The following is a 21,283-nucleotide window of genomic DNA, read 5'->3' on the forward strand; positions in this document are numbered from 1 at the left end:
CACAGAAGAATTGTGTGAAACTTCTTTCTGTTCTGTTTGTTCAACTAAAAGATTTGAAACTTAGTTTTGATTGAGCCGTTCTGAAACACTCTTTCTGTAGAAAATTCAAGTGGAGATTCGGAGCGCTAAGAGGGTAATAGTGGAAAAAGGAATGTCTCCAAATATAAACTACACAGAATCATTCTGTGAAACTTCTTTCTGATCTGTGCATTCAGCTAACAGAGTTAAACCATACTTTTGATTGAGCAGATCTGAACACTCTTTCTGTAGAAAATGCAACAGGACATTTGGAGCGCTAAGAGAGTAGTAGTGGAAAAAGGAATATATTCAAATATAAACAACAGAGAAGCATTCTGTGAAACTTCTTTCTGATCTGAGCATTCAGCTAACAGAGTTAAACCATACTTTTGATTGAGCAGTTTTGAAACATTCTGTCTGTAGAAAATGCAACTGGACATTCGTAGCGCTAAGTGGGTAATAGTGGAAAAAAGAATATGTTCAAATATAAACTACACAGAAGCATTGTATGAAACTTCTTTCTGTTCTGTGCATTCAACTAACAGAGTTGAACCTTACTTTTGATTGAGCCCTTCTGAAACACTCTTTCTGTAGAAACTGCAATTGGACATTCTGAGCGCTAAGAGGCCTCTATTGGGAAAAACAATATCTTCAAATAAAAACTACACAGAAGCATTGTGGGAAACTTATTTCTGATATGTTCATTAAGCTAACAGAGTTAAACCATACTTTTGATTGCGCAGTTCTGATCACTCTTTCTGTAGAAAATGCAAGTGGACATTCGGAGCGCTAAGAGGGTAATAGTGGAAAAAGGAATATATTCAAATATAAACTACACAGTAGCATTCTGTGAAAATTCTTTCTGTTCTGTGCATTCAACTAACAGAGTTGAACCTTACTTTTGATTGAGCCGTTCTGAAACACTCTTTCTGTAGAAACTGCAATTGGACATGCTAAGCGCTAAGAGGCCTACATTGGGAAAAAGAATATCTTCAAATAAAAACTACACAGATGCATTCTGTGAAACTTATTTCTGATTTGTAAATTCAGTTAACAGAGATAAAACATATTTTTGATTGAGCAGTTATGAAACACTCTTTTTGTAGAAAATGCAAGTGGAGATTCGGAGCGCTAAGAGGGTAATAGTGGAAAAAGGAATGTCTTCAAATATAAACTACACAGAATCATTCGGTGAAACTTCTTTCTGATCTGTGCATTCAGCTAACAGAGTTAAACCATACTTTTGATTTAGCAGATCTGAACACTCTTTCTGTTGAAAATGCAACTGGACATTTGGAGCGCTAAGAGCGTATTAGTGGAAAAAGGAATATATTCAAATATAAACTACACAGAAGCATTCTGTGAAACTTCTTTCTGATCTGAGCATTCAGCTAACAGAATTAAACCATACTTTTGATTGAGCAGTTTTGAAACACTCTGTCTGTAGAAAATGCAACTGGACATTCGTAGCGCTAAGTGGGTAATAGTGGAAAAAAGAATATGTTCAAATATAAACTACACAGAAGCATTGTATGAAACTTCTTTCTGTTCTGTGCATTCAACTAACAGAGTTGAACCTTACTTTTGATTGAGCCTTTCTGAAACACTCTCTCTGTAGAAACTGCAATTGGACATTCTGAGCGCTAAGAGGCCTCTATTGGGAAAAATAATATCTTCAAATAAAAACTACACAGAAGCATTGTGTGAAACTTATTTCTGATATGTTCATTAAGCTATCAGAGTTAAACCATACTTTTGATTGCGTAGTTCTGAACACTCTTTCTGTAGAAAATGCAAGTGGACATTCGGAGCGCTAAGAGGGTAATAGTGGAAAAAGGAATATATTCAAATATAAACTACACAGTAGCATTCTGTGAAAATTCTTTCTGTTCTGTGCATTCAACTAACAGAGTTGAACCTTACTTTTGATTGAGCCTTTCTGAAACACTCTTTCTGTAGAAACTGCAATTGGACATGCTAAGCGCTAAGAGGCCTACATTGGGAAAAAGAATCTCTTCAAATAAAAACTATACAGATGCATTCTGTGAAACTTATTTCTGATCTGTAAATTCAGTTAACAGAGATAAAACATATTTTTGATTGAGCAGTTATGAAACACTCTTTTCGTAGGAAATGCAAGTGGAGATTCGGAGCGCTAAGTGGGTAATAGTGGAAAAAGGAATGTCTTCAAATATAAACTACACAGAATCATTCGGTGAAACTTCTTTCTGATCTGTGCATTCAGCTAACAGAGTTAAACCATTCTTTTGATTGAGCAGATCTGAACACTCTTTCTGTTGAAAATGCAACTGGACATTTGGAGCGCTAAGAGCGTAGTAGTGGAAAAAGGAATATATTCAAATATAAACTACACAGAAGCATTCTGTGAAACTTCTTTCTGATCTGAGCATACAGCTAACAGACTTAAACCATACTTTTGATTGAGCAGTTTTGAAACACTCTGTCTGTAGAAAATGCAACTGGACATTCGTAGCGCTAAGTGGGTAATAGTGGAAAAAAGAATATGTTCAAATATAAACTACACAGAAGCATTGTATGAAACTACTTTCTGTTCTGTGCATTCAACTAACAGAGTTGAACCTTACTTTTGATTGAGCCGTTCTGAAACACTCTTTCTGTAGAAACTGCAATTGGACATTCTGAGCGCTAAGAGGCCTATATTGGGAAAAAGAATGTCTACAAATAAAAACTACACAGAAGAATTGTGTGAAACTACTTTCTGTTCTGTTTGTTCAACTAAAAGAGTTGAACCTTAGTTTTGATTGAGCCGTTCTGAAACACTCTTTCTGTAGAAAATGCAAGTGGAGATTCGGAGCGCTAAGAGGGTAATAGTGGAAAAAGGAATGTCTCCAAATATAAACTACACAGAATCATTCTGTGAAACTTCTTTCTGATCTGTGCATTCAGCTAACAGAGTTAAACCATACTTTTGATTGAGCAGATCTGAACACTCTTTCTGTAGAAAATGCAACTGGACATTTGGAGCGCTAAGAGAGTAGTAGTGGAAAAAGGAATATATTCAAATATAAACTACACAGAAGCATTCTGTGAAACTTCTTTCTGATCTGAGCATTCAGCTAACAGAGTAAAACCATACTTTTGATTGAGCAGTTTTGAAACACTCTGTCTGTAGAAAATGCAACTGGACATTCGTAGCGCCAAGTGGGTAATAGTGGAAAAAAGTATATCTTCAAATATAAACTACACAGAAGCATTGTATGAAATTTCTTTCTGTTCTGTGCATTCAACTAACAGAGTTGAACCTTACTTTTGATTGAGCCTTTCTGAAACACTCTTTCTGTAGAAACTGCAATTGGACATTCTGAGCGCTAAGAGGCCTATATTGGGAAAAATAATATCTTCAAATAAAAAGTACACAGAAGCATTGTGTGAAACTTATTTCTGATATGTTCATTAAGCTAACAGAGTTAAACCATACTTTTGATTGCGCAGTTCTGAACACTCTTTCTGTAGAAAATGCAAGTGGACATTCGGAGCGCTAAGAGGGTAATAGTGGAGAAAGGAATATATTCAAATATAAACTACACAGTTGCATTCTGTGAAAATTCTTTCTGTTCTGTGCATTCAACTAACAGAGTTGAACCTTACTTTTGATTGAGCCGTTCTGAAACACTCTTTCTGTAGAAACTGCAATTGGACATTCTGAGCGCTAAGAGGCCTATATTGGGAAAAAGAATGTCTACAAATAAAAACTACACAGAAGAATTGTGTGAAACTTCTTTCTGTTCTGTTTGTTCAACTAAAAGAGTTGAACCTTAGTTTTGATTGAGCCGTTCTGAAACACTCTTTCTGTAGAAAATGCAAGTGGAGATTCGGAGCGTTAAGAGGGTAATAGTGGAAAAAGGAATGTCTCCAAATATAAACTACACAGAATCATTCTGTGAAACTTCTTTCTGATCTGTGCTTTCAGCTAAGAGAGTTAAACCATACTTTTGATTGAGCAGATCTGAACACTCTTTCTGTAGAAAATGCAACTGGACATTTGGAGCGCTAAGAGAGTAGTAGTGGAAAAAGGAATATATTCAAATATAAACTACACAGAAGCATTCTGTGAAACTTCTTTCTGATCTGAGCATTCAGCTAACAGAGTTAAACCATACTTTTGATTGAGCAGTTTTGAAACACTCTGTCTGTAGAAAATGCAACTGGATATTCGTAGCGCCAAGTGGGTAATAGTGGAAAAAAGAATATCTTCAAATATAAACTACACAGAAGCATTGTATGAAATTTATTTCTGTTCTGCGCATTCAACTAACAGAGTTGAACCTTACTTTTGATTGAGCCTTTCTGAAACACTCTTTCTGTAGAAACTGCAATTGGACATTCTGAGCGCTAAAAGGCCTATATTGGGAAAAATAATAACTTCAAATAAAAACTACACAGAAGCATTGTGTGAAACTTATTTCTGATATGTTAATTAAGCTAACAGAGTTAAACCATACTTTTGATTGCGCAGTTCTGAACACTCTTTCTGTAGAAAATGCAAGTGGACATTCGGAGCGCTAAGAGGGTAATAGTGGAGAAAGGAATATATTCAAATATAAACTACACAGTAGCATTCTGTGAAAATTCGTTCTGTTCTGTGCATTCAACTAACAGAGTTGAACCTTACTTTTGATTGAGCCGTTCTGAAACACTCTTTCTGTAGAAACTGCAATTGGACATGCTAAGCGCTAAGAGGCCTAAATTGGGAAAAAGAATATCTTCAAATAAAAACTACACAGATGCATTCTGTGAAACTTATTTCTGATCTGTAAATTCAGTTAACAGAGATAAAACATATTTTTGATTGAGCAGTTATGAAACACTCTTTTTGTAGAAAATGCAAGTGGAGATTCGGAGCGCTAAGTGGGTAATAGTGGAAAAAGGAATGTCTTCAAATATAAACTACACAGAATCATTCGGTGAAACTTATTTCTGATCTGTGCATTCAGCTAACAGAGTTAAACCATACTTTTGATTGAGCAGATCTGAACACTCTTTCTGTAGAAAATGCAACTGGACTTTTGGAGCGCTAAGAGCGTAGTAGTGGAAAAGGAATATATTCAAATATAAACTACACAGAAGCATTCTGTGAATCTTCTTTCTGATCTGAGCATTCAGCTAACAGAGTTAAACCATACTTTTGATTGAGCAGTTTTGAAACACTCTGTCTGTAGAAAATGCAACTGGACATTCGTAGCGCTAAGTGGGTAATAGTGGAAAAAAGAATATGTTCAAATATAAACTACACAGAAGCATTGTATGAAACTTCTTTCTGTTCTGTGCATTCAACTAACAGAGTTGAACCTTACTTTTGATTGAGCCGTTCTGAAACACTCTTTCTGTAGAAACTGCAATTGGACATTCTGAACGCTAAGGGGCCTATATTGGGAAAAAGAATGTCTACAAATAAAAACTACACAGAAGAATTGTGTGAAACTTCTTTCTGTTCTGTTTGTTCAACTAAAAGAGTTGAACCTTAGTTTTGATGGAGCCGTTCTGAAACACTCTTTCTGTAGAAAATGCAAGTGGAGATTCGGAGCGCTAAGAGGGTAATAGTGGAAAAAGGAATGTCTCCAAATATAAACTACACAGAATCATTCTGTGAAACTTCTTTCTGATCTGTGCATTCAGCTAACAGAGTTAAACCATACTTTTGATTGAGCAGATCTGAACACTCTTTCTGTAGAAAATGCAACTGGACATTTGGAGCGCTAAGAGAGTAGTAGTGGAAAAAGGAATATATTCAAATATAAACTAAACAGAAGCATTCTGTGAAACTTCTTTCTGATCTGAGCATTCAGCTAACATAGTTAAACCATACTTTTGATTGAGCAGTTTTGAAACACTCTGTCTGAAGAAAATGCAACTGGACATTCGTAGCGCTAAGTGGGTAATAGTGGAAAAAAGAATATGTTCAAATATAAACTACACAGAATCATTGTATGAAACTTCTTTCTGTTCTGTGCATTCAACTAACAGAGTTGAACCTTACGTTTGGTTGAGCCTTTCTGAAACACTCTTTCTGTAGAAACTGCAATTGGACATTCTGAGCGCTAAGAAGCCTCTATTGGGAAAAATAATATCTTCAAATAAAAACTACACGGAAGCATTGTGTGAAACTTATTTCTGATATGTTCATTAAGCTAACAGAGTTAAACCATACTTTTGATTGCACAGTTCTGAACACTCTTTCTGTAGAAAATGCAAGTGGATATTCGGAGCGCTAAGAGGGTAATAGTGGAGAAAGGAATATATTCAAATATAAACTACACAGTAGCATTCTGTGAAAATACTTTCTGTTCTGTGCATTCAACTAACAGAGTTGAACCTTACTTTTGATTGAGCCGTTCTGAAACACTCTTTCTGTAGAAACTGCAATTGGACATGCTAAGCGCTAAGAGGCCTACATTGGGAAAAAGAATATCTTCAAATAAAAACTACACAGATGTATTCTGTGAAACTTATTTCTCATCTGTAAATTCAGTTAACAGAGATAAAACATATTTTTGATTGAGCAGTTATGAAACACTCTTTTTGTAGAAAATGCAAGTGAAGATTCGGAGCGCTAAGTGGGTAATAGTGGAAAAAGGAATGTCTTCAAATATAAACTACACAGAATCATTCGGTGAAACTTATTTCTGATCTGTGCATTCAGCTAACAGAGTTAAACCATACTTTTGATTGAGCAGATCTGAACACTCTTTCTGTAGAAAATGCAACTGGACTTTTGGAGCGCTAAGAGCGTAGTAGTGGAAAAGGAATATATTCAAATATAAACTACACAGAAGCATTCTGTGAATCTTCTTTCTGATCTGAGCATTCAGCTAACAGAGTTAAACCATACTTTTGATTGAGCAGTTTTGAAACACTCTGTCTGTAGAAAATGCAACTGGACATTCGTAGCGCTAAGTGGGTAATAGTGGAAAAAAGAATATGTTCAAATATAAACTACACAGAAGCATTGTATGAAACTTCTTTCTGTTCTGTGCATTCAACTAACAGAGTTGAACTTTACTTTTGATTGAGCCGTTCTGAAACACTCTTTCTGTAGAAACTGCAATTGGACATTCTGAACGCTAAGGGGCCTATATTGGGAAAAAGAATGTCTACAAATAAAAACTACACAGAAGAATTGTGTGAAACTTCTTTCTGTTCTGTTTGTTCAACTAAAAGGGTTGAATCTTAGTTTTGATGGAGCTGTTCTGAAACACTCTTTCTGTAGAAAATGCAAGTGGAGATTCGGAGCGCTAAGAGGGTAATAGTGGAAAAAGGAATGTCTCCAAATATAAACTACACAGAATCATTCTGTGAAACTTCTTTCTGATCTGTGAATTCAGCTAACAGAATTAAACCATACTTTTGATTGAGCAGATCTGAACACTCTTTCTGTAGAAAATGCAACTGGACATTTGGAGCGCTAAGAGAGTAGTAGTGGAAAAAGGAATATATTCAAATATAAACTACACAGAAGCATTCTGTGAAACTTCTTTCTGATCTGAGCATTCAGCTAACAGAGTTAAACCATACTTTTGATTGAGCAGTTTTGAAACACTCTGTCTGTAGAAAATGCAACTGGACATTCGTAGCGCTAAGTGGGTAATAGTGGAAAAAAGAATATGTTCAAATATAAACTACACAGAAGCATTGTATGAAACTTCTTTCTGTTCTGTGCATTCAACTAACAGAGTTGAACCTTACTTTTGATTGAGCCTTTCTGAAACACTCTTTCTGTAGAAACTGCAATTGGACATTCTGAGCGCTAAGATGCCTCTATTGGGAAAAATAATAACTTCAAATAAAAACTACACAGAAGCATTGTGTGAAACTTATTTCTGATATGTTCATTAAGCTAACAGAGTTAAACCATACTTTTGATTGCGCAGTTCTGAACACTCTTTCTGTAGAAAATGCAAGTGGACATTCGGAGCGCTAAGAGGGTAATAGTGGAAAAAGGAATATATTCAAATATAAACTACACAGTAGCATTCTGTGAAAATTCTTTCTGTTCTGTGCATTCAACTAACAGAGTTGAACCTTACTTTTGATTGAGCCGTTCTGAAACACTCTTTCTGTTGAAACTGCAAGTGGACATGCTAAGCGCTAAGAGGCCTACATTGGGAAAAAGAATATCTTCAAATAAAAACTACACAGATGCATTCTGTGAAACTTATTTCTGATCTGTAAATTCAGTTAACAGAGATAAAACATATTTTTGATTGAGCAGTTATGAAACACTCTTTTTGTAGAAAATGCAAGTGGAGATTCGGAGCGCTAAGAGGGTAATTGTTGAAAAAGGAATATCTTCAAATATAAACTACACAGAATCATTCGGTGAAACTTCTTTCTGATCTGTGCATTCAGCTAACAGAGTTAAACCATACTTTTGATTGAGCAGATCTGAACACTCTTTCTGTAGAAAATGCAACTGTACATTTGGAGCAATAAGAGCGTAATAGTGGAAAAAGGAATATATTCAAATATAAACTACACAGAAGCATTCTGTGAAACTTCTTTCTGATCTGAGCATTCAGCTAACAGAGTTACAACATACTTTTGATTGAGCAGTTTTGAAACACTCTGTCTGTAGAAAATGCAACTGGACATTCGTAGCGCTAAGTGGGTAATAGTGGAAAAAAGAATATGTTCAAATATAAACTACACAGAAGCATTGTATGAAACTTCTTTCTGTTCTGTGCATTCAACTAACAGAGTTGAACCTTACTTTTGATTGAGCCGTTCTGAAACATTCTTCCTGTAGAAACTGCAATTGGACATTCTGAGCGCTAAGAGGCCTATATTGGGAAAAAGAATGTCTACAAATAAAAACTATACAGAAGAATTGTGTGAAACTTCTTTCTGTTCTGTTTGTTCAACTAAAAGAGTTGAACATTAGTTTTGATTGAGCCATTCTGAAACACTCTTTCTGTAGAAAATGCAAGTGGAGATTCGGAGCGCTAAGAGGGTAATAGTGGAAAAGGAATGTCTCCAAATATAAACTACACAGAATCATTCTGTGAAACTTCTTTCTGATCTGTGCATTCAGCTAACAGAGTTAAAACATACTTTTGATTGAGCAGATCTGAACACTCTTTCTGTAGAAAATGCAACTGGACATTTGGAGCGCTAAGAGAGTAGTAGTGGAAAAAGGAATATATTCAAATATAAACTACACAGAAGCATTCTGTGAAACTTCTTTCTGATCTGAGCATTCAGCTAACAGAGTTAAACCATACTTTTGATTGAGCAGTTTTGAAACACTCTGTCTGTAGAAAATGCAACTGGACATTCGTAGCGCTAAGTGGGTAATAGTGGAAAAAAGAATATGTTCAAATATAAACTACACAGAATCATTGTATGAAACTTCTTTCTGTTCTGTGCATTCAACTAACAGAGTTGAACCTTACGTTTGATTGAGCCTTTCTGAAACACTCTTTCTGTAGAAACTGCAATTGGACATTCTGAGCGCTAAGAGGCCTCTATTGGGAAAAATAATATCTTCAAATAAAAACTACACAGAAGCATTGTTTGAAACTTATTTCTGATATGTTCATTAAGCTAACAGAGTTAAACCATACTTTTGATTGCGCAGTTCTGAACACTCTTTCTGTAGAAAATGCAAGTGGACATTCGGAGCGCTAAGAGGGTAATAGTGGAGAAAGGAATATATTCAAATATAAACTACGCAGTAGCATTCTGTGAAAATACTTTCTGTTCTGTGCATTCAACTAACAGAGTTGAACCTTACTTTTAATTGAGCCGTTCTGAAACACTCTTTCTGTAGAAACTGCAATTGGACATGCTAAGCGCTAAGAGGCCTACATTGGGAAAAAGAATATCTTCAAATAAAAATTACACAGATGCATTCTGTGAAACTTATTTCTGATCTGTAAATTCAGTTAACAGAGATAAAACATATTTTTGATTGAGGAGTTATGAAACACTCTTTTTGTAGAAAATGCAAGTGGAGATTCGGAGCGCTAAGAGGGTAATAGTGGAAAAAGGAATGTCTTCAAATATAAACTACACAGAATCATTCGGTGAAACTTCTTTCTGATCTGTGCATTCAGCTAACAGAGTTTAACCATACTTTTGATTGAGCAGATCTGAACACTCTTTCTGTAGAAAATGCAACTGGACATTTGGAGCGCTAAGAGCGTAGTAGTGGAAAAAGGAATATATTCAAATATAAACTACACAGAAGCATTCTGTGAAACTACTTTCTGATCTGAGCATTCAGCTAACAGAGTTAAACCATACTTTTGATTGAGCAGTTTTGAAACACTCTGTCTGTAGAAAATGCAACTGGACATTCGTAGCGCCAAGTGGGTAATAGTGGAAAAAAGAATATGTTCAAATATAAACTACACAGAAGCATTGTTTGAAATTTCTTTCTGTTCTGTGCATTCAACTAACAGAGTTGAACCTTAGTTTTGATTGAGCCTTTCTGAAACACTCTTTCTGTAGAAACTGCAATTGGACATTCTGAGCGCTAAGAGGCCTATATTGGGAAAAATAATATCTTCAAATAAAAACTATACAGAAGGATTGTGTGAAACTTATTTCTGATATGTTCATTAAGCTAACAGAGTTAAACCATACTTTTGATTGTGCAGTTCTGAACACTTTCTGTAGAAAATGCAAGTGGACATTTGTAGGGCTAAGAGGGTAATAGTGGAGAAAGGAATATATTCAAATATAAACTACACAGTAGCATTCTGTGAAAATTCTTTCTGTTCTGTGCATTCAACTAACAGAGTTGAACCTTACTTTTGATTGAGCCGTTCTGAAACACTCTTTCTGTAGAAACTGCAATTGGACATGCTAAGCGCTAAGAGGCCTACATTGGGAAAAAGAATATCTTCAAATAAAAAGTACACAGATGCATTCTGTGAAACTTATTTCTGATCTGTAAATTCAGTTAACAGAGATAAAACATATTTTTGATTGAGCAGTTATGAAACACTCTTTTTGTAGAAAATGCAAGTGGAGATTCGGAGCGCTAAGAGGGTAATAGTGGAAAAAGGAATGTCTTCAAATATAAACTACACAGAATCATTCGGTGAAACTTCTTTCTGATCTGTGCATTCAGCTAACACAGTTAAACCATACTTTTGATTGAGCAGATCTGAACACTCTTTCTGTAGAAAATGCAACTGGACATTTGGAGCGCTAAGAGCGTAGTAGTGGAAAAAGGAATATATTCAAATATAAACTACACAGAAGCATTCTGTGAAACTTCTTTCTGATCTGAGCATTCAGCTAACAGAGTTAAACCATACTTTTGATTGAGCAGTTTTGAAACACTCTGTCTGTAGAAAATGCAACTGGACATTCGTAGCGCCAAGTGGGTAATAGTGGAAAAAAGAATATGTTCAAATATAAACTACACAGAAGCATTGTATGAAACTCCTTTCTGTTCTGTGCATTCAACTAACAGAGTTGAACCTTACTTTTGATTGAGCCTTTCTGAAACACTCTTTCTGTAGAAACTGCAATTGGACATTCTGAGCGCTAAGAGGGCTCTATTGGGAAAAATAATATCTTCAAATAAAAACTACACAGAAGCATTGTGTGAAACTTATTTCTGATATGTTCATTAAGCTAACAGAGTTAAACCATACTTTTGATTGTGCAGTTCTGAACACTCTTTCTGTAGAAAATGCAAGTGGACATTCGGAGCGCTAAGAGGGTAATAGTGGAAAAAGAAATATATTCAAATATAAACTACACAGTAGCATTCTGTGAAAATTCTTTCTGTTCTGTGCATTCAACTAACAGAGTTGAACCTTACTTTTGATTGAGCCGTTCTGAAACACTCTTTCTGTAGAAACTGCAATTGGACATGCTAAGCGCTAAGAGGCCTACATTGGGAAAAAGAATATCTTCAAATAAAAACTACACAGATGCATTCTGTGAAACTTATTTCTGATCTGTAAATTCAGTTAACAGAGATAAAACATATTTTTGATTGAGCAGTTATGAAACACTCTTTTTGTAGAAAATGCAAGTGGAGATTCGGAGCGCTAAGAGGGTAATAGTGGAAAAAGGAATGTCTTCAAATATAAACTACACAGAATCATTCGGTGAAATTTCTTTCTGATCTGTGCATTCAGCTAACAGAGTTAAACCATACTTTTGATTGAGCAGATCTGAACACTCTTTCTGTAGAGAATGCAACTGGACATTTTGAGCGCTAGGAGCGTAGTAGTGGAAAAAGGAATATATTCAAATATAAACTACACAGAAGCATTCTGTGAAACTTCTTTCTGATCTGAGCATTCAGCTAACAGAGTTAAACCATACTTTTGATTGAGCAGTTTTGAAACACTCTGTCTGTAGAAAATGCAACTGGACATTCGTAGCGCTAAGTGGGTAATAGTGGAAAAAAGAATATGTTCAAATATAAACTACACAGAAGCATTGTATGAAACTTCTTTCTGTTCTGTGCATTCAACTAACAGAGTTGAACCATACTTTTGATTGAGCCGTTCTGAAACACTCTTTCTGTAGAAACTGCAATTGGACATTCTGAGCGCTAAGAGGCCTATATTGGGAAAAAGAATGTCTACAAATAAAAACTACACAGAAGAATTGTGTGAAACTTCTTTCTGTTCTGTTTGTTCAACTAAAAGAGTTGAACCTTAGTTTTGATTGAGCAGTTATGAAACACTCTTTTTGTAGAAAATGCAAGTGGAGATTCGGAGCGCTAAGAGGGTAATAGTGGAAAAAGGAATGTCTTCAAATATAAACTACACAGAATCATTCGGTGAAACTTCTTTCTGATCTGTGCATTCAGCTAACACAGTTAAACCATACTTTTGATTGAGCAGATCTGAACACTCTTTCTGTAGAAAATGCAACTGGACATTTGGAGCGCTAAGAGCGTAGTAGTGGAAAAAGGAATATATTCAAATATAAACTACACAGAAGCATTCTGTGAAACTTCTTTCTGATCTGAGCATTCAGCTAACAGAGTTAAACCATACTTTTGATTGAGCAGTTTTGAAACACTCTGTCTGTAGAAAATGCAACTGGACATTCGTAGCGCCAAGTGGGTAATAGTGGAAAAAAGAATATGTTCAAATATAAACTACACAGAAGCATTGTATGAAACTCCTTTCTGTTCTGTGCATTCAACTAACAGAGTTAAACCTTACTTTTGATTGAGCCTTTCTGAAACACTCTTTCTGTAGAAACTGCAATTGGACATTCTGAGCGCTAAGAGGCCTCTATTGGGAAAAATAATATCTTCAAATAAAAACTACACAGAAGCATTGTGTGAAACTTATTTCTGATATGTTCATTAAGCTAACAGAGATAAACCATACTTTTGATTGTGCAGTTCTGAACACTCTTTCTGTAGAAAATGGAAGTGGACATTCGGAGCGCTAAGAGGGTAATAGTGGAAAAAGTAATATATTCAAATATAAACTACACAGTAGCATTCTGTGAAAATTCTTTCTGTTCTGTGCATTCAACTAACAGAGTTGAACCTTACTTTTGATTGAGCCGTTCTGAAACACTCTTTCTGTAGAAACTGCAATTGGACATGCTAAGCGCTAAGAGGCCTACATTGGGAAAAAGAATATCTTCAAATAAAAAATACACAGATGCATTCTGTGAAACTTATTTCTGATCTGTAAATTCAGTTAACAGAGATAAAACATATTTTTGATTGAGCAGTTATGAAACACTCTTTTTGTAGAAAATGCAAGTGGAGGTTCGGAGCGCTAAGAGGGTAATAGTGGAAAAAGGAATGTCTTCAAATATAAACTACACAGAATCATTCGGTGAAACTTCTTTCTGATCTGTGCATTCAGCTAACAGAGTTAAACCATACTTTTGATTGTGCAGATCTGAACACTCTTTCTGTAGAAAATGCAACTGGACATTTGGAGCGCTAAGAGCGTAGTAGTGGAAAAAGGAATATATTCAAATATAAACTACACAGAAGCATTCTGTGAAACTTCTTTCTTATCTGAGCATTCAGCTAACAGAGTTAAACCATACTTTTGATTGAGCAGTTTTGAAACACTCTGTCTGTAGAAAATGCAACTGGACATTCGTAGCGCTAAGTGGGTAATAGTGGAAAAAAGAATATGTTCAAATATAAACTACACAGAAGCATTGTATGAAACTTCTTTCTGTTCTGTGCATTCAACTAACAGAGTTGAACCATACTTTTGATTGAGCCGTTCTGAAACACTCTTTCTGTAGAAACTGCAATTGGACATTCTGAGCGCTAGGAGGCCTATATTGGGAAAAAGAATGTCTACAAATAAAAACTACACAGAAGAATTGTGTGAAACTTCTTTCTGTTCTGTTTGTTCAACTAAAAGAGTTGAACCTTAGTTTTTATTGAGCCGTTCTGAAACACTCTTTCTGTAGAAAATGCAAGTGGAGATTCGGAGCGCTAAGAGGGTAATAGTGGAAAAAGGAATGTCTCCAAATATAAACTACACAGAATCATTCTGTGAAACTTCTTTCTGATCTGTGCATTCAGCTAACAGAGTTAAACCATACTTTTGATTGAGCAGATCTGAACACTCTTTCTGTAGAAAATGCAACTGGACATTTGGAGCGCTAAGAGAGTAGTAGTGGAAAAAGGAATATATTCAAATATAAACTACATAGAAGCATTCTGTGAAACTTCTTTCTGATCTGAGCATTCAGCTAACAGAGTTAAACCATACTTATGATTGAGCAGTTATGAAACACTCTGTCTGTAGAAAATGCAACTGGAAATTCGTAGCGCTAAGTGGGTAATAGTGGAAAAAAGAATATCTTCAAATATAAACTACACAGAAGCATTGTATGAAATTTCTTTCTGTTCTGTGCATTCAACTAACAGAGTTGAACCTTACTTTTGATTGAGCCTTTCTGAAACACTCTTTCTGTAGAAACTGCAATTGGACATTCTGAGCGCTAAGAGGCCTATATTGGGAAAAATAATATCTTCAAATAAAAACTACACAGAAGCATTGTTTGAAACTTATTTCTGATATGTTCATTAAGCTAACAGAGTTAAACCATACTTTTGATTGCGCAGTTCTGAACACTCTTTCTGTAGAAAATGCAAGTGGACATTCGGAGCGCTAAGAGGGTAATAGTGGAGAAAGGAATATATTCAAATATAAACTACGCAGTAGCATTCTGTGAAAATACTTTCTGTTCTGTGCATTCAACTAACAGAGTTGAACCTTACTTTTAATTGAGCCGTTCTGAAACACTCTTTCTGTAGAAACTGCAATTGGACATGCTAAGCGCTAAGAGGCCTACATTGGGAAAAAGAATATCTTCAAATAAAAATTACACAGATGCATTCTGTGAAACTTATTTCTGATCTGTAAATTCAGTTAACAGAGATAAAACATATTTTTGATTGAGGAGTTATGAAACACTCTTTTTGTAGAAAATGCAAGTGGAGATTCGGAGCGCTAAGAGGGTAATAGTGGAAAAAGGAATGTCTTCAAATATAAACTACACAGAATCATTCGGTGAAACTTCTTTCTGATCTGTGCATTCAGCTAACAGAGTTAAACCATACTTTTGATTGAGCAGATCTGAACACTCTTTCTGTAGAAAATGCAACTGGACATTTGGAGCGCTAAGAGCGTAGTAGTGGAAAAAGGAATATATTCAAATATAAACTACACAGAAGCATTCTGTGAAACTACTTTCTGATCTGAGCATTCAGCTAACAGAGTTAAACCATACTTTTGATTGAGCAGTTTTGAAACACTCTGTCTGTAGAAAATGCAACTGGACATTCGTAGCGCTAAGTGGGTAATAGTGGAAAAAAGAATATGTTCAAATATAAACTACACAGAAGCATTGTATGAAACTTCTTTCTGTTCTGTGCATTCAACTAACAGAGTTGAACCTTACTTTTGATTGAGCCGTTCTGAAACACTCTTTCTGTAGAAACTGCAATTGGACATTCTGAGCGCTAAGAGGCCTATATTGGGAAAAAGAATGTCTACAAATAAAAACTACACAGAAGAATTGTGTGAAACTTCTTTCTGTTCTGTTTGTTCAACTAAAAGAGTTGAACCTTAGTTTTGATTGAGCCGTTCTGAAACACTCTTTTTGTAGAAAATGCAAGTGGAGATTCGGAGCGCTAAGAGGGTAATAGTGGAAAAAGGAATGTCTTCAAATATAAACTACACAGAATCATTCGGTGAAACTTCTTTCTGATCTGTGCATTCAGCTAACACAGTTAAACCATACTTTTGATTGAGCAGATCTGAACACTCTTTCTGTAGAAAATGCAACTGGACATTTGGAGCGCTAAGAGCGTAGTAGTGGAAAAAGGAATATATTCAAATATAAACTACACAGAAGCATTCTGTGAAACTTCTTTCTGATCTGAGCATTCAGCTAACAGAGTTAAACCATACTTTTGATTGAGCAGTTTTGAAACACTCTGTCTGTAGAAAATGCAACTGGACATTCGTAGCGCCAAGTGGGTAATAGTGGAAAAAAGAATATGTTCAAATATAAACTACACAGAAGCATTGTATGAAACTCCTTTCTGTTCTGTGCATTCAACTAACAGAGTTAAACCTTACTTTTGATTGAGCCTTTCTGAAACACTCTTTCTGTAGAAACTGCAATTGGACATTCTGAGCGCTAAGAGGCCTCTATTGGGAAAAATAATATCTTCAAATAAAAACTACACAGAAGCATTGTGTGAAACTTATTTCTGATATGTTCATTAAGCTAACAGAGATAAACCATACTTTTGATTGTGCAGTTCTGAACACTCTTTCTGTAGAAAATGGAAGTGGACATTCGGAGCGCTAAGAGGGTAATAGTGGAAAAAGTAATATATTCAAATATAAACTACACAGTAGCATTCTGTGAAAATTCTTTCTGTTCTGTGCATTCAACTAACAGAGTTGAACCTTACTTTTGATTGAGCCGTTCTGAAACACTCTTTCTGTAGAAACTGCAATTGGACATGCTAAGCGCTAAGAGGCCTACATTGGGAAAAAGAATATCTTCAAATAAAAAATACACAGATGCATTCTGTGAAACTTATTTCTGATCTGTAAATTCAGTTAACAGAGATAAAACATATTTTTGATTGAGCAGTTATGAAACACTCTTTTTGTAGAAAATGCAAGTGGAGGTTCGGAGCGCTAAGAGGGTAATAGTGGAAAAAGGAATGTCTTCAAATATAAACTACACAGAATCATTCGGTGAAACTTCTTTCTGATCTGTGCATTCAGCTAACAGAGTTAAACCATACTTTTGATTGTGCAGATCTGAACACTCTTTCTGTAGAAAATGCAACTGGACATTTGGAGCGCTAAGAGCGTAGTAGTGGAAAAAGGAATATATTCAAATATAAACTACACAGAAGCATTCTGTGAAACTTCTTTCTTATCTGAGCATTCAGCTAACAGAGTTAAACCATACTTTTGATTGAGCAGTTTTGAAACACTCTGTCTGTAGAAAATGCAACTGGACATTCGTAGCGCTAAGTGGGTAATAGTGGAAAAAAGAATATGTTCAAATATAAACTACACAGAAGCATTGTATGAAACTTCTTTCTGTTCTGTGCATTCAACTAACAGAGTTGAACCATACTTTTGATTGAGCCGTTCTGAAACACTCTTTCTGTAGAAACTGCAATTGGACATTCTGAGCGCTAAGAGGCCTATATTGGGAAAAAGAATGTCTACAAATAAAAACTACACAGAAGAATTGTGTGAAACTTCTTTCTGTTCTGTTTGTTCAACTAAAAGAGTTGAACCTTAGTTTTTATTGAGCCGTTCTGAAACACTCTTTCTGTAGAAAATGCAAGTGGAGATTCGGAGCGCTAAGAGGGTAATAGTGGAAAAAGGAATGTCTCCAAATATAAACTACACAGAATCATTCTGTGAAACTTCTTTCTGATCTGTGCATTCAGCTAACAGAGTTAAACCATACTTTTGATTGAGCAGATCTGAACACTCTTTCTGTAGAAAATGCAACTGGACATTTGGAGCGCTAAGAGAGTAGTAGTGGAAAAAGGAATATATTCAAATATAAACTACATAGAAGCATTCTGTGAAACTTCTTTCTGATCTGAGCATTCAGCTAACAGAGTTAAACCATACTTATGATTGAGCAGTTATGAAACACTCTGTCTGTAGAAAATGCAACTGGAAATTCGTAGCGCTAAGTGGGTAATAGTGGAAAAAAGAATATCTTCAAATATAAACTACACAGAAGCATTGTATGAAATTTCTTTCTGTTCTGTGCATTCAACTAACAGAGTTGAACCTTACTTTTGATTGAGCCTTTCTGAAACACTCTTTCTGTAGAAACTGCAATTGGACATTCTGAGCGCTAAGAGGCCTATATTGGGAAAAATAATATCTTCAAATAAAAACTACACAGAAGCATTGTTTGAAACTTATTTCTGATATGTTCATTAAGCTAACAGAGTTAAACCATACTTTTGATTGCGCAGTTCTGAACACTCTTTCTGTAGAAAATGCAAGTGGACATTCGGAGCGCTAAGAGGGTAATAGTGGAGAAAGGAATATATTCAAATATAAACTACGCAGTAGCATTCTGTGAAAATACTTTCTGTTCTGTGCATTCAACTAACAGAGTTGAACCTTACTTTTAATTGAGCCGTTCTGAAACACTCTTTCTGTAGAAACTGCAATTGGACATGCTAAGCGCTAAGAGGCCTACATTGGGAAAAAGAATATCTTCAAATAAAAATTACACAGATGCATTCTGTGAAACTTATTTCTGATCTGTAAATTCAGTTAACAGAGATAAAACATATTTTTGATTGAGGAGTTATGAAACACTCTTTTTGTAGAAAATGCAAGTGGAGATTCGGAGCGCTAAGAGGGTAATAGTGGAAAAAGGAATGTCTTCAAATATAAACTACACAGAATCATTCGGTGAAACTTCTTTCTGAACTGTGCATTCAGCTAACAGAGTTAAACCATACTTTTGATTGAGCAGATCTGAACACTCTTTCTGTAGAAAATGCAACTGGACATTTGGAGCGCTAAGAGCGTAGTAGTGGAAAAAGGAATATATTCAAATATAAACTACACAGAAGCATTCTGTGAAACTACTTTCTGATCTGAGCATTCAGCTAACAGAGTTAAACCATACTTTTGATTGAGCAGTTTTGAAACACTCTGTCTGTAGAAAATGCAACTGGACATTCGTAGCGCTAAGTGGGTAATAGTGGAAAAAAGAATATGTTCAAATATAAACTACACAGAAGCATTGTATGAAACTTCTTTCTGTTCTGTGCATTCAACTAACAGAGTTGAACCTTACTTTTGATTGAGCCGTTCTGAAACACTCTTTCTGTAGAAACTGCAATTGGACATTCTGAGCGCTAAGAGGCCTATATTGGGAAAAAGAATGTCTACAAATAAAAACTACACAGAAGAATTGTGTGAAACTTCTTTCTGTTCTGTTTGTTCAACTAAAAGAGTTGAACCTTAGTTTTGATTGAGCCGTTCTGAAACACTCTTTCTGTAGAAAATGCAAGTGGAGATTCGGAGTGCTAAGAGGGTAATAGTGGAAAAAGGAATGTCTCCAAATATAAACTACACAGAATCATTCTGTGAAACTTCTTTCTGATCTGTGCATTCAGCTAACAGAGTTAAACCATACTTTTGATTGAGCAGATCTGAACACTCTTTCTGTAGAAAATGCAACTGGACATTTGTAGCGCTAAGAGAGTAGTAGTGGAAAAAGAAATATATTCAAATATAAACTACACAGAAGCATTCTGTGAAACTTCTTTCTGATCTGAGCATTCAGCTAACAGAGTTAAACCATACTTTTGATTGAGCAGTTTTGAAACACTCTGTCTGTAGAAAATGCAACTGGACATTCGTAGCGCCAAGTGGGTAATAGTGGAAAAAAGAATATGTTCAAATATAAACTACACAGAAGCATTGTTTGAAATTTCTTTCTGTTCTGTGCATTCAACTAACAGAGTTGAACCTTAGTTTTGATTGAGCCTTTCTGAAACACTCTTTCTGTAGAAACTGCAATTGGACATTCTGAGCGCTAAGAGGCCTATATTGGGAAAAATAATATCTTCAAATAAAAACTATACAGAAGGATTGTGTGAAACTTATTTCTGATATGTTCATTAAGCTAACAGAGTTAAACCATACTTTTGATTGTGCAGTTCTGAACACTTTCTGTAGAAAATGCAAGTGGACATTTGTAGGGCTAAGAGGGTAATAGTGGAGAAAGGAATATATTCAAATATAAACTACACAGTAGCATTCTGTGAAAATTCTTTCTGTTCTGTGCATTCAACTAACAGAGTTGAACCTTACTTTTGATTGAGCCGTTCTGAAACACTCTTTCTGTAGAAACTGCAATTGGACATGCTAAGCGCTAAGAGGCCTACATTGGGAAAAAGAATATCTTCAAATAAAAAGTACACAGATGCATTCTGTGAAACTTATTTCTGATCTGTAAATTCAGTTAACAGAGATAAAACATATTTTTGATTGAGCAGTTATGAAACACTCTTTTTGTAGAAAATGCAAGTGGAGATTCGGAGCGCTAAGTGGGTAATAGTGGAAAAAGGAATGTCTTCAAATATAAACTACACAGAATCATTCGGTGAAACTTCTTTCTGATCTGTGCATTCAGCTAACACAGTTAAACCATACTTTTGATTGAGCAGATCTGAACACTCTTTCTGTAGAAAATGCAACTGGACATTTGGAGCGCTAAGAGCGTAGTAGTGGAAAAAGGAATATATTCAAATATAAACTACACAGAAGCATTCTGTGAAACTTCTTTCTGATCTGAGCATTCAGCTAACAGAGTTAAACCATACTTTTGATTGAGCAGTTTTGAAACACTCTGTCTGTAGAAAATGCAACTGGACATTCGTAGCGCCAAGTGGGTAATAGTGGAAAAAAGAATATGTTCAAATATAAACTACACAGAAGCATTGTATGAAACTCCTTTCTGTTCTGTGCATTCAACTAACAGAGTTGAACCTTACTTTTGATTGAGCCTTTCTGAAACACTCTTTCTGTAGAAACTGCAATTGGACATTCTGAGCGCTAAGAGGCCTCTATTGGGAAAAATAATATCTTCAAATAAAAACTACACAGAAGCATTGTGTGAAACTTATTTCTGATATGTTCATTAAGCTAACAGAGTTAAACCATACTTTTGATTGTGCAGTTCTGAACACTCTTTCTGTAGAAAATGCAAGTGGACATTCGGAGCG

Source organism: Symphalangus syndactylus, chromosome 6 (genome assembly GCF_028878055.3).
Source record: "Symphalangus syndactylus isolate Jambi chromosome 6, NHGRI_mSymSyn1-v2.1_pri, whole genome shotgun sequence".
In the NCBI taxonomy this organism is placed as follows: Eukaryota; Metazoa; Chordata; class Mammalia; order Primates; family Hylobatidae; genus Symphalangus; species Symphalangus syndactylus.